The sequence below is a fragment of the Daucus carota genome, chromosome 6 (genome assembly GCF_001625215.2).
Source record: "Daucus carota subsp. sativus chromosome 6, DH1 v3.0, whole genome shotgun sequence".
Classification (NCBI taxonomy): Eukaryota; Viridiplantae; Streptophyta; class Magnoliopsida; order Apiales; family Apiaceae; genus Daucus; species Daucus carota.
Window position 1 is genome coordinate 16,586,467 of NC_030386.2, and position 19,296 is coordinate 16,605,762.

At 35.7% G+C, this 19,296-nt stretch overlaps 1 long non-coding RNA gene across 1 annotated transcript; it reads right to left on the bottom strand.

The window, feature by feature from the left end:
- Positions 1 to 5,259: 5,259 nt before the first annotated feature.
- Positions 5,260 to 18,907, bottom strand: LOC135147345 (uncharacterized). The gene is made up of 6 exons (XR_010284883.1): positions 17,781 to 18,907; positions 15,801 to 16,008; positions 11,387 to 14,922; positions 9,407 to 9,614; positions 7,411 to 8,528; positions 5,260 to 6,507 (listed from the first exon to the last, which is right to left on the bottom strand). It is a non-coding gene; the product is annotated as an uncharacterized LOC135147345 (long non-coding RNA).
- Between the last annotated feature and the right edge of the window lie 389 nt (positions 18,908 to 19,296).

Genomic DNA, 19,296 nt, shown 5'->3' on the forward strand with positions numbered 1-19,296 from the left:
AATGCTCTTACTTCCCAGATTTTACAAATGCTTTACATGTACCTGACTAATGAATATTTCAACTTTGGTGGTTTGATGATCCAAGAAATTGGGGAGAAACTAGGTGATAAAACTGATAGACCTAGGAATATTTATTATGTCAGATTTCTTATGATGCTGGCTAATCATCTCAATGATAAGCTAGTTATTACTAACAAGGAAGCCAAGCTTCCCAGTTTTGTGCAGGAAAAGAGAGTCTTTAAAGACCTCTTTAGGATGAATTTATACCCCTCCTTGGAGGTGGTATACCTGCCAACAATGGAGGCTGGAAAGCACAAAGAGGTACATGGCTTTCCTACTACTCTTTCTCAACCCTCACCTTCTTTGCTTTCTGCCATCAGGGCTGTTGAAGAGGCCCATCAACAGTCCACACAAGTGGCAAAACCTTCTAAAAACAAGTCTTCTAAACCAACCTCAGATGCCTCCCAAAAGACATCTGTTGTAAAATCCAAGAAACACAAACCTGAGGGGAGTGTGATTGGAGGTTGTGAGGGGGAGGGAAAGGGTGAACATAAAAGAAGCCCTAAGAATAAGGATGGAGAGATGTGTGTTAACCAGCCAAACCACTCTGCAGTCTCCCAAAAGACTGTAGATGTTAATATGGAATTAAACTCATCCCTAGCAGCATCCTCCCAAAAGGATGTTGCTATTGAAAATAGTCCTCAACCAGGGACACAGTCAAAAAGGGGGAGGGACACCACTTCTTCACCAATAAAAGCCTATGGGAGAAAGAAGCTAAGAAGTGAAAAACTGAAGCACTCTGCACACACACAGGCATCCATTCTGGATTTTATGCCTTTAACTTCTCAAAGTCAGATTGATGTGACTCCAATAAATGTGGAGTCACAGCCCCCTTCTTCATCTCAACCAATCACTCATATTTATGATCTTACCATCTCTACTCCTCAAACACAATCCCCAACCTCTTCTGTGGATGTGGAATTAATTCACACCACACTTGTAAATTCTCCATCTTTGGATTTCATGGAGAAGCCCCCATCTGAGATTGATCATCATCATTTTGATGATTTGTTGGATCTTTCTCTTCCATTTCCTTCTTCTGTGACAGTGTGTTCTGTGGATTTTCCTTTAAAATCAATCACCACAGACTCAACTATCACAGCTTCTAAACCTATTTCTTCATTTTCTTCAACTGATCTCCCTCATCAGTTGACAAGTGTTTGTCCTTCAACTGATCTGCTTAACAGCGCTCATCAGTTGAATGCCTCTTCTACTCATGTTTCAACTGATGTCTCTCATCAGTTGACAACTGCTGCTACTTCAATTAATTTACCTCTTTCTACAGCAGTTGATCACATGGTAGCACAAACACTTTTAGGATTGAGTGGAGTGAGCTATGGAGTGGAGAGGCAGCCTAGTGAGCTGGCAAAAGGAGAGGGTGTGGAGAGTCTGGCATTTTCTTCTAGCCAGGAAAAAGGAGAGGATAAGAGAGACCCTTTAGTAAGGGTAAGTGAGGGAGAGGTGAGTGGTGTGGTGAGCCAAGGGGAGCCCTTGATGCAAGAACAGAGAGAAATTGAGAGAAATGCAGGTGTCAATGAAGGGTTTAGTGAACAAGAGTTTCAAGCTGAATACAGATCCATATTGGATGGTGTTTCACTAGACCCTGAGACTTTTACTCATGGGATGTCCTCCATTCAAGACTTTGCCAGATTGGACAATCAAGCAGCTGAGAGGCACCTCAATCTGATTCACACTACATCTTCAATGCTTAGAGCAAAGGAGGCATTAACAACTCTGCCTGCCAATGCTGGAGATGATTTTCATTATGATGATAGTGATGAAGACCTCAATGATGCTCTTGAGGAATCCCTTGTTGAACAACCTACAACTTCTCTACCTTCATGGCTCTCCATGCAGTCTGCCAATGCAATTGTTGTTAGCATGGAGCTGGAAAGGCAAGCCTCCACCATTCTTCAATCACAACCTGGAAGCTCATCCTCCTCTCCAGCCATCTCTGCCACTATTGCCAGTCAAGCTCTAGAAAACCTCAAGCTTCACAAGTTTCAATCTCTTCATTTTCAGCATGAGATAGAGCATCTCAATTCTCTTATTGCCTCTGTTAAGACTGATCTGACCAAGCAAATTGATGAAAAGCTTCCAGCTCAGGTCAAATCAGCTCTTTCTGCATCTGAGCAAAAACAACTACAATTGGAGAAGCAAGTGGAAGCTCTGGAAGGAAATGTCTACACCTTAAACTCTAGAATGGATGAGATGTTGCAGCATCAAAGAATTCAGACTGGACTGCTTCAACATCTTCTTCTTGCCTCTGGTGTTTCCCTTCCCAGTCCATCCCCTACACTTGCTGCTAACAAAAAGGGGGAGAAAGAATTACCAACTCCTGCAGAATTGATCAGTCAAATTCCTCCCCCTTTCCACACTGAAAGGGAAAAGCAGAAGATTGCAAGGATGAAAGAATTGGACTCCATTGCAAAGAGAGTGGCTCAACTGGGCAAGAAATCATCTACATCTTCTACAGCCACCACAGCTCAAATCTCCTTTCCAACCACAAACCACAATTCTCAGGGTAATTACACCTGAGATTGTTATTCCCTCCAAGACAGAAAAGGGTGAGCCATCATTTCTGAATGAGTTCAAGCCAATTCTGTTTCCAAACAATTGTGGTTACTCCAGGCCTGGAAAAGACTCAAGCTCAATCTACTTTCCACTAGCCAGGCCTGACAAAAATGAATACAAACTTTTGGGCCAAGAAATCAAAAGTTATAAAGATTGTGCAGATGTGGCCTTAAAGGCTCATTTTGCCATCATCTACAGAGAAGGCCAGAAGCTGTTTATTGGAACTGGCCATCCTCATTACTCATTTGCAAAAGCTGAAGAGGTGGCCAGAGAATGTGAAAAAGAGGAGTTTGAATCTCAACTCTCTTTGAACCAAATAGAGGTGGATGAAAGGTATGCTATTGAGCTGGAAGAGGAGTTGGCAGCTGAGCTTTTAAATGAGAAAGGATTGCCTCTTGAATCTTCTCCAAAGAAAAAGAGAGTCAAATCTAAGACTAAGATGCCTGAGGCAGCCAAGAGAAGAGAAGAAGTGCCAGAAAAGCCTATCTCAAAGCATTCTTCTCCAATCAAGGATACCACAGTAGTACATCCAGATGTCAACTTCCATGATGAGCCAATAATGCCAAAGGAGGAGCCAATTGACTTGGAAGATATCCCAATTCCAGCTTTTCTTGTTCAAGAATCTTCCAAGCCAAAGAAGAAAGTCAAGTCTGTGGCTAAGAGGATGGCTAACCCTCCTAAACCTCCAAAAGAACCTGAAAATCCTGATGACTATCTGATCATTGCTAACATTGAAGAAATTTCTGAGTTGGAGCTGGAGCTGGATGATCTTCAAGAAGTAAGAGGAATAGAAGCAACTTCAAAGTTACCTGAAAGATTGGTATTCTCTTACAAAAACAAGGGTGATGTCATCTGGCCTCTTCACAGAGTTCTGAATTCTGAGGGATTCAGTTCTCTAACAAAAATATATGGATCTATGAAGAGGACTGGAGGATTTACACCACCTGCAAAGCAAATGGTACTAAAGAGAATCCTTGAGATCAGGAAGGAATGGAACTCAGATGCTAGTCTACAAAGAAGGCTGAAAATTCCCTACACTGGAAAGAAAATTCATCATGAACCTACTCCAGTCATGGAATTTAGGGACAATCAAGGTGTTAGGAGATTTTTCAGACCTAAAGATCAACTCAAGGTTGCTAGCTTGAATACCCTGAAGACTCTTCAATCCAAGCTCAACAGACAAGATAGTGATGAAGAATGGTTCTACAGGATCTTTCAGAAGCAAATTAATATTCTTGAAGAAAAATTTAAGTCCAGAAGAAGAAGATCTTCTAGGAACAAGTAACTTCTCAGTCTAAAGGAGCATAATCATCTGTAATCTTTTCTAACTCTTGCATTTAAATTCTGCATTTTATTTTATTAATGTTTTGTTATCATCAAGTGTAGAATTTATGTCTGCATCTTCTCCAGTCATAAATTGGGGGAGATTGTTAGGAATCAATAATTTTTGATGATAACATAAACATTTTGTAACATGTCTCACTTAGAATCTTTATCAAATTTCAGTTGTAATTGTTACATTTCTTGTCTTTGGGAATCATCAACGGATGGGTAGAATAGGATGGCTAATTGTAAATATCCAATGCCATGTAATTTTATCTAAGTGAAGGATATTCAACTGATGAGATGTAACTGATTCAACTGATAAAGACTGGATGATGTTTCAACTGATGAAAATCAAGCATTCAACTGAAGACAAAGTATTCAACGGATAATGCTGAGGAATTCAACTGATGAGACTGGAACAGCATTCAACTGATGGAGTTTGTAATTCATTCAACTGATGAGCCAGGCATTCAACTGATAAAGTCAATAGCAGTTGAAAGCAACCAGAACCTTCAACTGATGAAGCAAAGAGCAGTTGAAAGTGACTAGAGCTTAAGTCTGACAAATCACATGGATCGAATTACACTAAAATAGACATGGAAGCCTAATTAGGAAAATAAAGAAGAAGCAGAAACATACTTATCTCATGCAGTGCAATCTGGATCAAATCAAGATGATGGTCAAAGATGAAGACATCTCAGAAAGCATGCATAAGACAAAGTTGTGCAGCATTGTTTTTAGATTAGAGTGCATTTTGTAATCTAGCTAAAAGCTTTGTAAAACTTGGAGTATATAACCAAGTTAGTAGCATCAGTTGAACTTGTTCAAATTACTTAAGAGAACAATCTGAGAGTTAGAACTTGTTTTGAGTGATGAACCAGCAGCTGTGCGAATTGTAAAACAATCCACAGATTCTTCTATATAAAATCTCACGGGTGGATCATTCAATCCACCCGTATTTTTAATACTTGGTGTTTTTCTGTTTACTGTGTTCTTAGTGTATTATTCTTGAATCTTTTAAATTTGTAAAAGATTGTATTCAACCCCCCCTTCTACAATCTTTCTCATAGTTGGTGTAAAATAACAGTTAGGATGCTTGCGTATGGAACGACAGCTGATGCTGTTGATGATTATGTACGTATTGGCGAGAGCACGACAATAGAGAGTTTGAAAAGGTTTGTTAAAGCAATTGTCGAGGTATTTGCGGCAGAATATAGGAGACGACCAAATGCGGAAGATGTGTCTAGATTACTAGCAGAGAACGAACGACGTGGCTTTCCTGAAATGTTAGGATGTATCGATTGTATGCATTGGAAGTGGAAAAATTATCCTACTGTTTGGCAAGGCATGTATTTAGGTCATGTTCGTGAACCAACTATTATATTGGAAGCAATAGCTTCAAAAGACTTGTGAATTTGATATTCTTTTTTTTGGATTACCAAGATCTGTGAACGACATCAATGTATTAGATCGATCGCATCTATTTGAGAATTTGGCTGAAGGTCGTGGACCTGAAGTGAAGTATACTATCAACGGAAATGAATATAACATGGGCTATTATCTTGCTGATGGTATATATCCTCTTTGGCCAACATTTGTTAAAACTATTCCAAGGCCTTAAGGTAATAAAAGTAAGTTTTTTGCGTCAACACAAGAATTTGTGAGAAAAGATGTTGAAAGAGCATTAGGTGTGTTGCAATCTAGATTTGCAATGGTTCGTAACACCATTAGCAATGTTACAAATTTATTTAATATTAGCAATGTTGTACTTCTCAAACAAAATTTAATGGTTTAACAGTTCTAATCTCACACTTTTTACAAGCCATGCACAACTGTCGGCATGAATAGAGCCGCTTCACAAAGCTAATTTCATGCTCTTTCCGGACCTGAATTTGCTCCATCAAACTAAGATCACTTAGAATTGAAGCTACTACTAGTTACTATAATACTGGGCAGGTCTGTTTGGTTTACATATATATATTACTATAAAAGTCCTTGGACTACAAATAATTATCTCCCTAAAGCACAATTTCAGTAAATAAGCAGCTACTTAAAGAAGACAACACATAATTATAAGCAGAGAACACAATGAAAATTACATCAGAAGTGGTTTAAACGATGAGAGCAATAGCTTATCTTGCTAAGTAACACCGTCCTGATTTCTTCCACTAAATTGGTTGTAAAAACCGATAAATTTGCTTACAGAAGTGTTTATTGCGGACCATCTATTACACAAGGAAGTAAACGTCCGATCAATTGCAAATGTCTTGTTTTCATGAAAGTAGTTGCAAATTCTATTCCAATAGGTTATTTGTGTCTAATTGTTGCCTTGAACCGGGTGCAAGCTAACGTTTAACCAACCGAATAATAATAACATGTCCTCCTCAATCAAAAAGTTCTTTGATCATCCTTTTTTCAGTTTGGTTAGCACTTGTTGACTATGCTCCTGTATCAAAGGGGGTGTTGGGGACTAAACAATCTACTCGACTTCATTATATGTGTCGTCGCTTAGTAAAGAAATAAACGTGTTTGTCATTTTTATGATTCCTGCAAAACACAATTTTCTTTATTTCTCTCCAAAACTAGAACATATATAAAGATGCACAGATGCTCAAAGTTCACTCATATTCAACCTATTCAGGAGGTTGAAAACCAGACTTTGTCGAATAGCAAATAAGAGCAAGTCCAACACTATGCTAAGAGGTTCCCTAAAATATTATAAAATAATATGTCTTAGTGATTTAGCACAAGATTTAGCACATGAGCTCCAATAGTATTCCCTATATCCATTCCCTATTACTATAATAATATTAAATAGTGGAGGAGAGAGGGAAAAAAGAGAGGGAAATGATGTGAAGGAGAGAGAGAAATGAATATTTTAATGATAAAAATAGTTTAGAATTGGCTAGCATATTCTAAAAATAGGGAAGGGGAGGCTTGTGCTAGTGATTTAGCACATCACTAGCATAGTGTTGGAGTGCAATTTTATCCCATATTCCCTATTTTTGGATTTAAGACTTGATTTAGCACACCTATTGGACTTGCTCTAACATCAACAAATAACTAGTTATATATTTATTTGATATCAACCAAGCTATATAGTTTCAATAACTTTGAAAAAAGAAAAATAGAGCAGTAATATGATCATTTCAAGAGATTGCTAATCTAAAACAGAACATGACTTAATCATTATAATACAAATCTGATTGACATTATTATACTCATTTAATGATTCAGCATCAAAAAAACTTTACTTCTTCTTAGAGACAATTAATCAAATGAGTGTGATTCGTCATAAATTAATTTCATACATACAACAACACTAAGCTATACTTTAATTTTTCAAGTTTCTCAAAAATCAAAAGTCCTTGATTATACAGTAATCATGTTAATAGACCTAACTTCAAAAACAAAAAATAAAAAAAAAATTAATCAGAGAAGAAACCATACCTCGCTTGTAGAACTGGTGGGAGTGGAGAAGCAAGCAACAGATGGTGAGAGCGGGAGCGCGAAGAGAAACGCGGGCGATGAGGTGGACACTCTTACATATCTGTACAACTTCAGCAAATATAGCCATGCAAATTGAGTTGGCTATATTCTTACCTAACAGCTTTTGTGCGTTGGAGAGGTGCGAAAGATAATCATTGGAATGGGCTGCCAGCCAGGCTTTTTTAGACAAGGGCAACCCGGGTTGGAGTTGCTCTTCGAAAGGGATGTCATAACTCATGACTCGCCCGTGCTCTCTCCGTCCCGGCATCTTCTTTACATTATTTTTTTATAAAGTATAATTTTATAATATTTTTTTCAATTTTTTTATTTTGAATAAAAATTTAATGTTTAAATTTTTATTAAGAAAAGTTCATGAAATTGTTAGGTCCCGATATAGTGGATAATTAAGCTAGAAGGGGGGGTTGAATAGCTTAATGGCCAATTTAAAAATAATAGTGTATTTTTAAAAAGTTTATCCCCTTTTTAAAAGCTTGTATCGAGAGTTTAAGCAGTTATGATGTGCGGAAGTAAATGAAAAGAAAGACAAATTGTGACGGTCCGGGAATCCGGGGGTCTGGATTCTGACGTCACCACACAAAACCCTTTTTAAAATACTTTTGAAACCTGGTATTTTCATTTAAAGATAATGAAAATCCAAAAGAATTTAAAACTTGAAAACATTTAATAAAAACTTTGAATGAGAACATAAATCAGACGATTTCAAAACCTGAATTTCAAACTTGAAAACCATAATAAAAGAATTTCCAGAGAACCTTTAAAATTTAATAAATGATTCGAAAGAGAACATTTTTAACCCCCAAAAACAACAGGATCGCTTCCAGGTTACAGTATTGAAATTAGAATCCACCACTAATATTACACAACATCTCTTACCAAGTCAGATCATCTTCGATAAGAAGAATCACTGTCAGCTATTCCAGCTATGACTTACACTCTAGCTTGCACCAATCTCATCACTTTCCTGAACACTCCTCGACCACTGGATCCTCAACTCTGTCTCCTCGTCTAACATTAGCCTTATTCACAATCTCAGCCAATCATCTCATCTTTCAGCCTTTCTGAAATGGTTAGAAAGGAATAGCAAGAGTGAGCAACAATGCTCAGCAAGTAATAATAAACAATGATAATTCTGAAATGATATAACAGAAGATCACGAATTCAAGATATAAAAGATTCAACCTGAATTCACAAATTCAGGTATTGTGTAAAAGAATCACAATACTTTGCAGCAATGGAAACCTGAGGAATTCAATCCTTCATAAGAGAATTATTGAATTGGACTATCACATTTTAATTAAAAACCAAGGTCAGGATGCTGATCAGTCATACCTAACCCCGAGCAGGCCCCGCCATGCTCTATCACAGGATCCAAGGCACTCATTGGCCTAGCATGACCACGAATCTGGTCTGACCACTAATTTGGTCCACATAATTTTTTTTATAAAAACAATAATCCAATTCCATAATTCAATTCAAGAAGCCAATGTAAGTTAACAGAACATAATCATAATCATCATCAACCACTGAATAATTCCAAATCAAACTTTGATAATAACTTTCCATAAGTCACAGTCCATCCTTCCATAAATCATAGTTCAGGAAATCCCTAACTATTCAATATCCTCCATTATCGGCTATTCAACTGAGTTTAGCCTGCTAAACCAGCATGACAATGGCGGTTTGAATAATCAAGAAGATCCCAATTCATTCAAAGCTCTAACTATCACTGAGCAACACATGCTTCAATGACAATCTGAACTTCGAATTAATTTGTAAAACGGAAATTATCTGAATTTTCGAGGATTAGAAAAGGATGGATAAGAATATTTGCATTTGCCAAATATGAAAAAGAAAGGAACGAATATTTGCAACACATTCGAAAAGAATGGATCAGAATAATCGCAAGATATCCAAAAGAAGGGTATAGGATACTTGCCTTAAACCTGACTCCAGTCTCACAGCTCATTCTCATCTTTCCACTTTCACAATCTCATACTTTATGCATATCATAGTCTCTAGGCCATCTCTGGCTATACTCTATCTACCGTACATCTTCGCTTCGCTTACTTGATTCATCCCTTATTCGCTTTGTAACACCACGTGACTTTCTGAACGTCTTCGGGCATACACGTCTCGTCCAAATCCTTAACGAGAATAAGATAATACTATAGTCACTAATCAATTTATCGCATGTACATATCACGTATATCGATACCCACTTATATATCCCTTTACCTATCAAATATCACTTAACACATAATCATGCTTTGACTCTACCATATAGTCAAGTCATATTCCACATAACATATCACAAATCAATTATCATATAAATCCTATCGATAATCCGGCAGCGTCTCGTCTCTTTGTAAGACTATCCACATGTCAACTTATTCTCAATCAACAACCAATCAACCAATTCCACTTCCTATACTCCATATGTTCTTATATCATATCAGTCAAGTCATGACACTATGTCATTCAAATCATTTATCATGTATATAATATCAAGAATAAGCATATATATCACGTACTCATCAATTAATAGCAATCAAATAACATATAATCACATTCGGCACATTTCACAACAATTATTCACATTCTCGACTCCATCATATTATTATGTCATATCAAACTAGACTTTATAAGCTTTCATCTCTCTTTCGTTTCACTTGATTCCGACTTACGGATCAAAAGTTATGACCAAAACCGTTTTCTGACTCCGCTCTCAACATATAATACCTTACACCGATAGCAGACAACGCATTACACATTAAGTCTCCCATCCCAATTGATCTTAAATCAAGTCTTGGGTTAAAAATGATTTTTCGGGAATTTTCTGGAATTTTTAAACATTTTTCGGAATTAAAATCGATAAAAGAATCACTTTTCGGATAAATAATCAAGTCCCAAATACTTGAAATTGGACTTGAAATCATTCATAAACAATTGACGAACCTTGAACATAATTTAGAAAAATATTTCAAAGCTCGAAACTATTTTTCGGAATTTTTAAATCAAAAAGGATTAATTAAATCCAATTAATTAATCAATTAAAATCAATTAATAATTAATTAAAATAATTAATCAATTAATATTTAAATTAATTGACCAATTAAAATAATTAATTATTAATTAAAATTAATTAATAAATCAAATTAGATTTATTTTTGAATAAACAAATAATTAAAAACTATTTTTGAAATTAACATAAATAATTAAAAACAATTTAAACGAAAAGGTTTAAACTGTAAGTTTTCAAAACTTTTGCGGAGGGTTTAAAATGTAAAGTTGTGAAAGTTGGATGCAACATGTGGAAGTTTTGAAACGACGGTGACTAAAAGTCACCATCTTCAAAACTTCGGTGACCAAGCGGCAAAAAGCCGCCGGCCACCGCCTGCTTCGCCGTAGGTGACGTTACAGACCACCTCCGGCCACCATCTACTGCAGATCACAACCCCATGCGACCAGGAATCACCTCACCCATCTACTTTCTCCAGATTCACGGTGATTTGGCCGTAATTTCAACTAATGCTTCGCCGCCGGCGAAGCTTCATAAAAACGGATGAGCTCGATGCTCCATCCTCCACACAAACTGATGATACACATAGGTTTATCTAGTTGCTATCTATCCAATGGTGTAATCAGATGCTACCCAGGTTCAACGAATCAAAATACCGACCAAAACAAGAAACTTCCGGCGAGCTTCCTCAAGAACACCAAGAACAATCAATTTCAAAGATTAAACTGCCTTTTCGAGGTGTTATAGAACTCAAAAATCAACATATAATATACCAAAACGACGAGAAAAACATGCTCTACAACATGGAATCATCAAAACAATCAAACAATCACGTTTGCAAAAATTCACTATTTAAATCATATTAATTCGAAATTTAAAACTTCAATTACTCCCTACCTGTGAATCTCAGGTTGTTTTTGATTGCAGATATAGATTCTACTCTTCGATATCTTCGATTTGACTATTCGCACGCTTGATTCTGACTCCAATAACGCCTTCAAATCTTCGTTTGATTATGAAGAACACGAAGAACACCGCTCGGTTTCTCTCGGTTTTCGTGCAGAGAAACCGGTGAAATGATTTTACGGGTGAAAATAAGCTCTAAAAAGGTATATTTATATTTACAAATAATTGGTACCCCTTTGGATCGTTTATGGCATGAAAATACGTATTTAATAACTTTATATTAAGAAAATGGGGTCCAATCGGTACTAGTTTTCAAGATAATCATCAAAACGGGGCTTTTTAACTCAATTATTGGTCTGCGGGTCCCACTGCAATTATTACATGATAAGGATGAAGAAAATATCCCGTTTCACGTTTATCGAGACAAACGGATAATTATCGACAATTACAATACCCGAAAAACTCCGCCGGACCGACTCCAGGGAAAACCGTACTCCGGATCGAAAAAGTCAAAACACGAAAAATGTCCGGAATATTCAAATTAGGCTAAAGGTGAGTTTTGTTGAAACTCCCGGGAAGAAAATTTTCTACCTCGTTACGAGTGGACGGTTTTACGGAAGTCAAATAATTAATAAATAAATATAGATATACACAATTAAATCCGTAAATCGATTATAAAATCATCTAACATTCCATAAATCGATATGAAAATATCCAAATAAACTATATTTTCTCCTGAGCATATAGAAATTGAACTCTCTCAAATACGAACACATATGATCAGTTAACGCAATAAACCAGATAATATAAAATTCACAAAAATTCATATATTAATCATATAATACTCATAATTAACCATAATTAATTAACCAACAAATCCACCAATACCACTTACTCACATCACACATATATTCACATAATAATCATCTAGAATTTTCGAAACAATATATGAAAATCAGTTTTAAAAATATAATCATTTATCAATAACACCATAACCCGGGGTTTAATATAAAATTTTGAAAACTCATTAAACTGGAATAAAATATTACATCTTATTCCTTTCTTTTTAAGAAAATCATTTATAATATTAATAAAAATATTTTTAAAATCCGGGTCATTACAATCTACCCTCCTTATAGGGATTCCGTCCTCGGAATCAGAGAAAGAAGGAGGACGCATAATCAGTATAATCCATATTAATCCACAGAACAAGTATAATCATATAAAACTATTCACATAATCAATTCACTTTTCAACTAAAGCCAACAATAATATTTAGACAAATAGATTTATAATAATCAATTGTAAATTTAATAATATGGGATATTACATTCTACCCCCCTTATAAGGATTCCGTCCTCGGAATCCTCCGAAGAAACTAAAACGTATTACTTAGGAGATTCCACTATACGCTTCGTCATAACTTATCATCATTCACCTTCGATCGGCCTTGGCATACCTTTAACTTTAAAGAAATTTGGAGAATCAACTTTCACAATTACAGAATTCATTTCCCCAAAAATCAATCTTTGAAAATTTTGAGGAATAAGATGTTTTGAAATTAGGTCACATTTGAATACAAGAGTGACTGGGAGATCGATACGATCAATTGAACTTAATGTTGCGTGTCCATTTTAGACACTACTAAAGGTTGTTAACCTTCTTGTAATCACAACACACACAAGTGATGGCGTCCCATCCAACTCCTATCACACAGACAGGTATACCTTGTGTCCCCTATAAATAGGGTTGTTCATCCCAATCAAATTGAAGAAATGTCAAGGAATATCAACGAATGTCAAGGAATATCAACTATATCAAAGAACATCAAGGAATATCAAAGAAGATGAAAGAGTATCAAGGAATGTCAAGAAATGTTAAACAATATCAAGAAACATCACTGTCTCTTCACAACAACCTTTATCACACATCTTTGCCTTCCAACTCATACCAATAGTCAATACCAATATCATCTTAGAATTTGAGAAATTGAAGATCTCATTTATCAAAACTTTTGTAGAAAAGACATCATGATAATATCTCACTGATGAGAAAACAATCAAAAGAATCTTTAGTTGAAGAGAGGTATTGCCAAGGTCTTCTCCAATTTCCACTCTACCCCATGAAATCGTTATTCAATTTATGTCATCTTTTCAACGTTCTCGATAGTCGATTGACGTGCATTTGTAGCAACCTTGTAGAATTTCATCGTAGACGTTATCGTTCGTAATAAGTCTTGGCCTCCACTTCATCCCCATTATCTGTGAAGTCAATAGCAAAACACGTAGCATATCATCGATTGTCTGGATCATCAACCTGTGGGTTATGGGCCCACCCTGATGCCATTTGAAATCCCGATTAGCTCGAAGCGTTGTCGTCGAGGACTAACGTTCTAACTTACTCGTAGACATCATCTCTAATAACTGGACTCAATTCCACGTACTCTCTATCATTGACTTCTCATCTATCAACCTCTATCTACAAATCTCTCCTTCTGATTCAATACAATTCAGATCTTACAGTAACTCTTCATATCTTCACTCAAAACAATATACATCTTCCAAATATCTGACATGGTCAACATACTATGAACCATGCATTTATATCATTCTCAATTCAATACAATAGACCATTTTCAACTATGCAGTATAGTCAGAATACTCTGAACTCTGCATTTTCACCATTCTCAACTCAATCATTCATTATCAAACTCTTCTGTCTAGGTCTAATACTGACCTTTTCCACAATTCACCATCTTAATTAATCAACATACTAGAAATCATATGTCTAACCTTAAGAATCCTAATCTCTTTAAATATCCACACTTAATTTGATCATTTAACTAGACTCTATGCTTCACTCACATCTCTAGACTATGTCCAAATAGTCTCACAATACCTCGATACGAGGTCACACTACGTCTAACCTATATAAAACTTAAAACTATAATCTATATTCAAATTCCAATAACTTGTAACCTGTGGCTCTGATACCAACTGTGACGGTCCGGGAATCCGGGGGTCTGGATTCTGACGTCACCACACAAAACCCTTTTTAAAATACTTTTGAAACCTGGTATTTTCATTTAAAGATAATGAAAATCCAAAAGAATTTAAAACTTGAAAACATTTAATAAAAACTTTGAATGAGAACATAAATCAGACGATTTCAAAACCTGAATTTCAAACTTGAAAACCATAATAAAAGAATTTCCAGAGAACCTTTAAAATTTAATAAATGATTCGAAAGAGAACATTTTTAACCCCCAAAAACAACAGGATCGCTTCCAGGTTACAGTATTGAAATTAGAATCCACCACTAATATTACACAACATCTCTTACCAAGTCAGATCATCTTCGATAAGAAGAATCACTGTCAGCTATTCCAGCTATGACTTACACTCTAGCTTGCACCAATCTCATCACTTTCCTGAACACTCCTCGACCACTGGATCCTCAACTCTGTCTCCTCGTCTAACATTAGCCTTATTCACAATCTCAGCCAATCATCTCATCTTTCAGCCTTTCTGAAATGGTTAGAAAGGAATAGCAAGAGTGAGCAACAATGCTCAGCAAGTAATAATAAACAATGATAATTCTGAAATGATATAACAGAAGATCACGAATTCAAGATATAAAAGATTCAACCTGAATTCACAAATTCAGGTATTGTGTAAAAGAATCACAATACTTTGCAGCAATGGAAACCTGAGGAATTCAATCCTTCATAAGAGAATTATTGAATTGGACTATCACATTTTAATTAAAAACCAAGGTCAGGATGCTGATCAGTCATACCTAACCCCGAGCAGGCCCCGCCATGCTCTATCACAGGATCCAAGGCACTCATTGGCCTAGCATGACCACGAATCTGGTCTGACCACTAATTTGGTCCACATAATTTTTTTTATAAAAACAATAATCCAATTCCATAATTCAATTCAAGAAGCCAATGTAAGTTAACAGAACATAATCATAATCATCATCAACCACTGAATAATTCCAAATCAAACTTTGATAATAACTTTCCATAAGTCACAGTCCATCCTTCCATAAATCATAGTTCAGGAAATCCCTAACTATTCAATATCCTCCATTATCGGCTATTCAACTGAGTTTAGCCTGCTAAACCAGCATGACAATGGCGGTTTGAATAATCAAGAAGATCCCAATTCATTCAAAGCTCTAACTATCACTGAGCAACACATGCTTCAATGACAATCTGAACTTCGAATTAATTTGTAAAACGGAAATTATCTGAATTTTCGAGGATTAGAAAAGGATGGATAAGAATATTTGCATTTGCCAAATATGAAAAAGAAAGGAACGAATATTTGCAACACATTCGAAAAGAATGGATCAGAATAATCGCAAGATATCCAAAAGAAGGGTATAGGATACTTGCCTTAAACCTGACTCCAGTCTCACAGCTCATTCTCATCTTTCCACTTTCACAATCTCATACTTTATGCATATCATAGTCTCTAGGCCATCTCTGGCTATACTCTATCTACCGTACATCTTCGCTTCGCTTACTTGATTCATCCCTTATTCGCTTTGTAACACCACGTGACTTTCTGAACGTCTTCGGGCATACACGTCTCGTCCAAATCCTTAACGAGAATAAGATAATACTATAGTCACTAATCAATTTATCGCATGTACATATCACGTATATCGATACCCACTTATATATCCCTTTACCTATCAAATATCACTTAACACATAATCATGCTTTGACTCTACCATATAGTCAAGTCATATTCCACATAACATATCACAAATCAATTATCATATAAATCCTATCGATAATCCGGCAGCGTCTCGTCTCTTTGTAAGACTATCCACATGTCAACTTATTCTCAATCAACAACCAATCAACCAATTCCACTTCCTATACTCCATATGTTCTTATATCATATCAGTCAAGTCATGACACTATGTCATTCAAATCATTTATCATGTATATAATATCAAGAATAAGCATATATATCACGTACTCATCAATTAATAGCAATCAAATAACATATAATCACATTCGGCACATTTCACAACAATTATTCACATTCTCGACTCCATCATATTATTATGTCATATCAAACTAGACTTTATAAGCTTTCATCTCTCTTTCGTTTCACTTGATTCCGACTTACGGATCAAAAGTTATGACCAAAACCGTTTTCTGACTCCGCTCTCAACATATAATACCTTACACCGATAGCAGACAACGCATTACACATTAAGTCTCCCATCCCAATTGATCTTAAATCAAGTCTTGGGTTAAAAATGATTTTTCGGGAATTTTCTGGAATTTTTAAACATTTTTCGGAATTAAAATCGATAAAAGAATCACTTTTCGGATAAATAATCAAGTCCCAAATACTTGAAATTGGACTTGAAATCATTCATAAACAATTGACGAACCTTGAACATAATTTAGAAAAATATTTCAAAGCTCGAAACTATTTTTCGGAATTTTTAAATCAAAAAGGATTAATTAAATCCAATTAATTAATCAATTAAAATCAATTAATAATTAATTAAAATAATTAATCAATTAATATTTAAATTAATTGACCAATTAAAATAATTAATTATTAATTAAAATTAATTAATAAATCAAATTAGATTTATTTTTGAATAAACAAATAATTAAAAACTATTTTTGAAATTAACATAAATAATTAAAAACAATTTAAACGAAAAGGTTTAAACTGTAAGTTTTCAAAACTTTTGCGGAGGGTTTAAAATGTAAAGTTGTGAAAGTTGGATGCAACATGTGGAAGTTTTGAAACGACGGTGACTAAAAGTCACCATCTTCAAAACTTCGGTGACCAAGCGGCAAAAAGCCGCCGGCCACCGCCTGCTTCGCCGTAGGTGACGTTACAGACCACCTCCGGCCACCATCTACTGCAGATCACAACCCCATGCGACCAGGAATCACCTCACCCATCTACTTTCTCCAGATTCACGGTGATTTGGCCGTAATTTCAACTAATGCTTCGCCGCCGGCGAAGCTTCATAAAAACGGATGAGCTCGATGCTCCATCCTCCACACAAACTGATGATACACATAGGTTTATCTAGTTGCTATCTATCCAATGGTGTAATCAGATGCTACCCAGGTTCAACGAATCAAAATACCGACCAAAACAAGAAACTTCCGGCGAGCTTCCTCAAGAACACCAAGAACAATCAATTTCAAAGATTAAACTGCCTTTTCGAGGTGTTATAGAACTCAAAAATCAACATATAATATACCAAAACGACGAGAAAAACATGCTCTACAACATGGAATCATCAAAACAATCAAACAATCACGTTTGCAAAAATTCACTATTTAAATCATATTAATTCGAAATTTAAAACTTCAATTACTCCCTACCTGTGAATCTCAGGTTGTTTTTGATTGCAGATATAGATTCTACTCTTCGATATCTTCGATTTGACTATTCGCACGCTTGATTCTGACTCCAATAACGCCTTCAAATCTTCGTTTGATTATGAAGAACACGAAGAACACCGCTCGGTTTCTCTCGGTTTTCGTGCAGAGAAACCGGTGAAATGATTTTACGGGTGAAAATAAGCTCTAAAAAGGTATATTTATATTTACAAATAATTGGTACCCCTTTGGATCGTTTATGGCATGAAAATACGTATTTAATAACTTTATATTAAGAAAATGGGGTCCAATCGGTACTAGTTTTCAAGATAATCATCAAAACGGGGCTTTTTAACTCAATTATTGGTCTGCGGGTCCCACTGCAATTATTACATGATAAGGATGAAGAAAATATCCCGTTTCACGTTTATCGAGACAAACGGATAATTATCGACAATTACAATACCCGAAAAACTCCGCCGGACCGACTCCAGGGAAAACCGTACTCCGGATCGAAAAAGTCAAAACACGAAAAATGTCCGGAATATTCAAATTAGGCTAAAGGTGAGTTTTGTTGAAACTCCCGGGAAGAAAATTTTCTACCTCGTTACGAGTGGACGGTTTTACGGAAGTCAAATAATTAATAAATAAATATAGATATACACAATTAAATCCGTAAATCGATTATAAAATCATCTAACATTCCATAAATCGATATGAAAATATCCAAATAAACTATATTTTCTCCTGAGCATATAGAAATTGAACTCTCTCAAATACGAACACATATGATCAGTTAACGCAATAAACCAGATAATATAAAATTCACAAAAATTCATATATTAATCATATAATACTCATAATTAACCATAATTAATTAACCAACAAATCCACCAATACCACTTACTCACATCACACATATATTCACATAATAATCATCTAGAATTTTCGAAACAATATATGAAAATCAGTTTTAAAAATATAATCATTTATCAATAACACCATAACCCGGGGTTTAATATAAAATTTTGAAAACTCATTAAACTGGAATAAAATATTACATCTTATTCCTTTCTTTTTAAGAAAATCATTTATAATATTAATAAAAATATTTTTAAAATCCGGGTCATTACACAAATACCACACGAGCGATTTTATCCTGGTTCGCGGTGGCTAACTCAACCCTTGGAGTCCACTCACCCCTACTCCAATCCCCGAGCTCCTCCCCGGACTCGAGATTTTCTCTACTATAAAGAAACTCCTTTACAGTAGGCGGAGAAGCCTTTACAAATATATATCTTGGAGCGTAACTTCCCGTTACCTCCTCACTATAAATGTAAATTACAAGACTTGTCTTGGAGCGTAACTCCCCGTCACCTCCTCAAAATCTTTGTATCTCTCAATGTGTTGTCTTTGTTCTTCTAGCCTTAAGCGGGTCTTGGATCTTAGATCTTAGGTCTTGGGTCTTTCCTCTTCCTCACGGTGCGAAGACGACTAACTCCCCGTTAGCTCGTCTAGG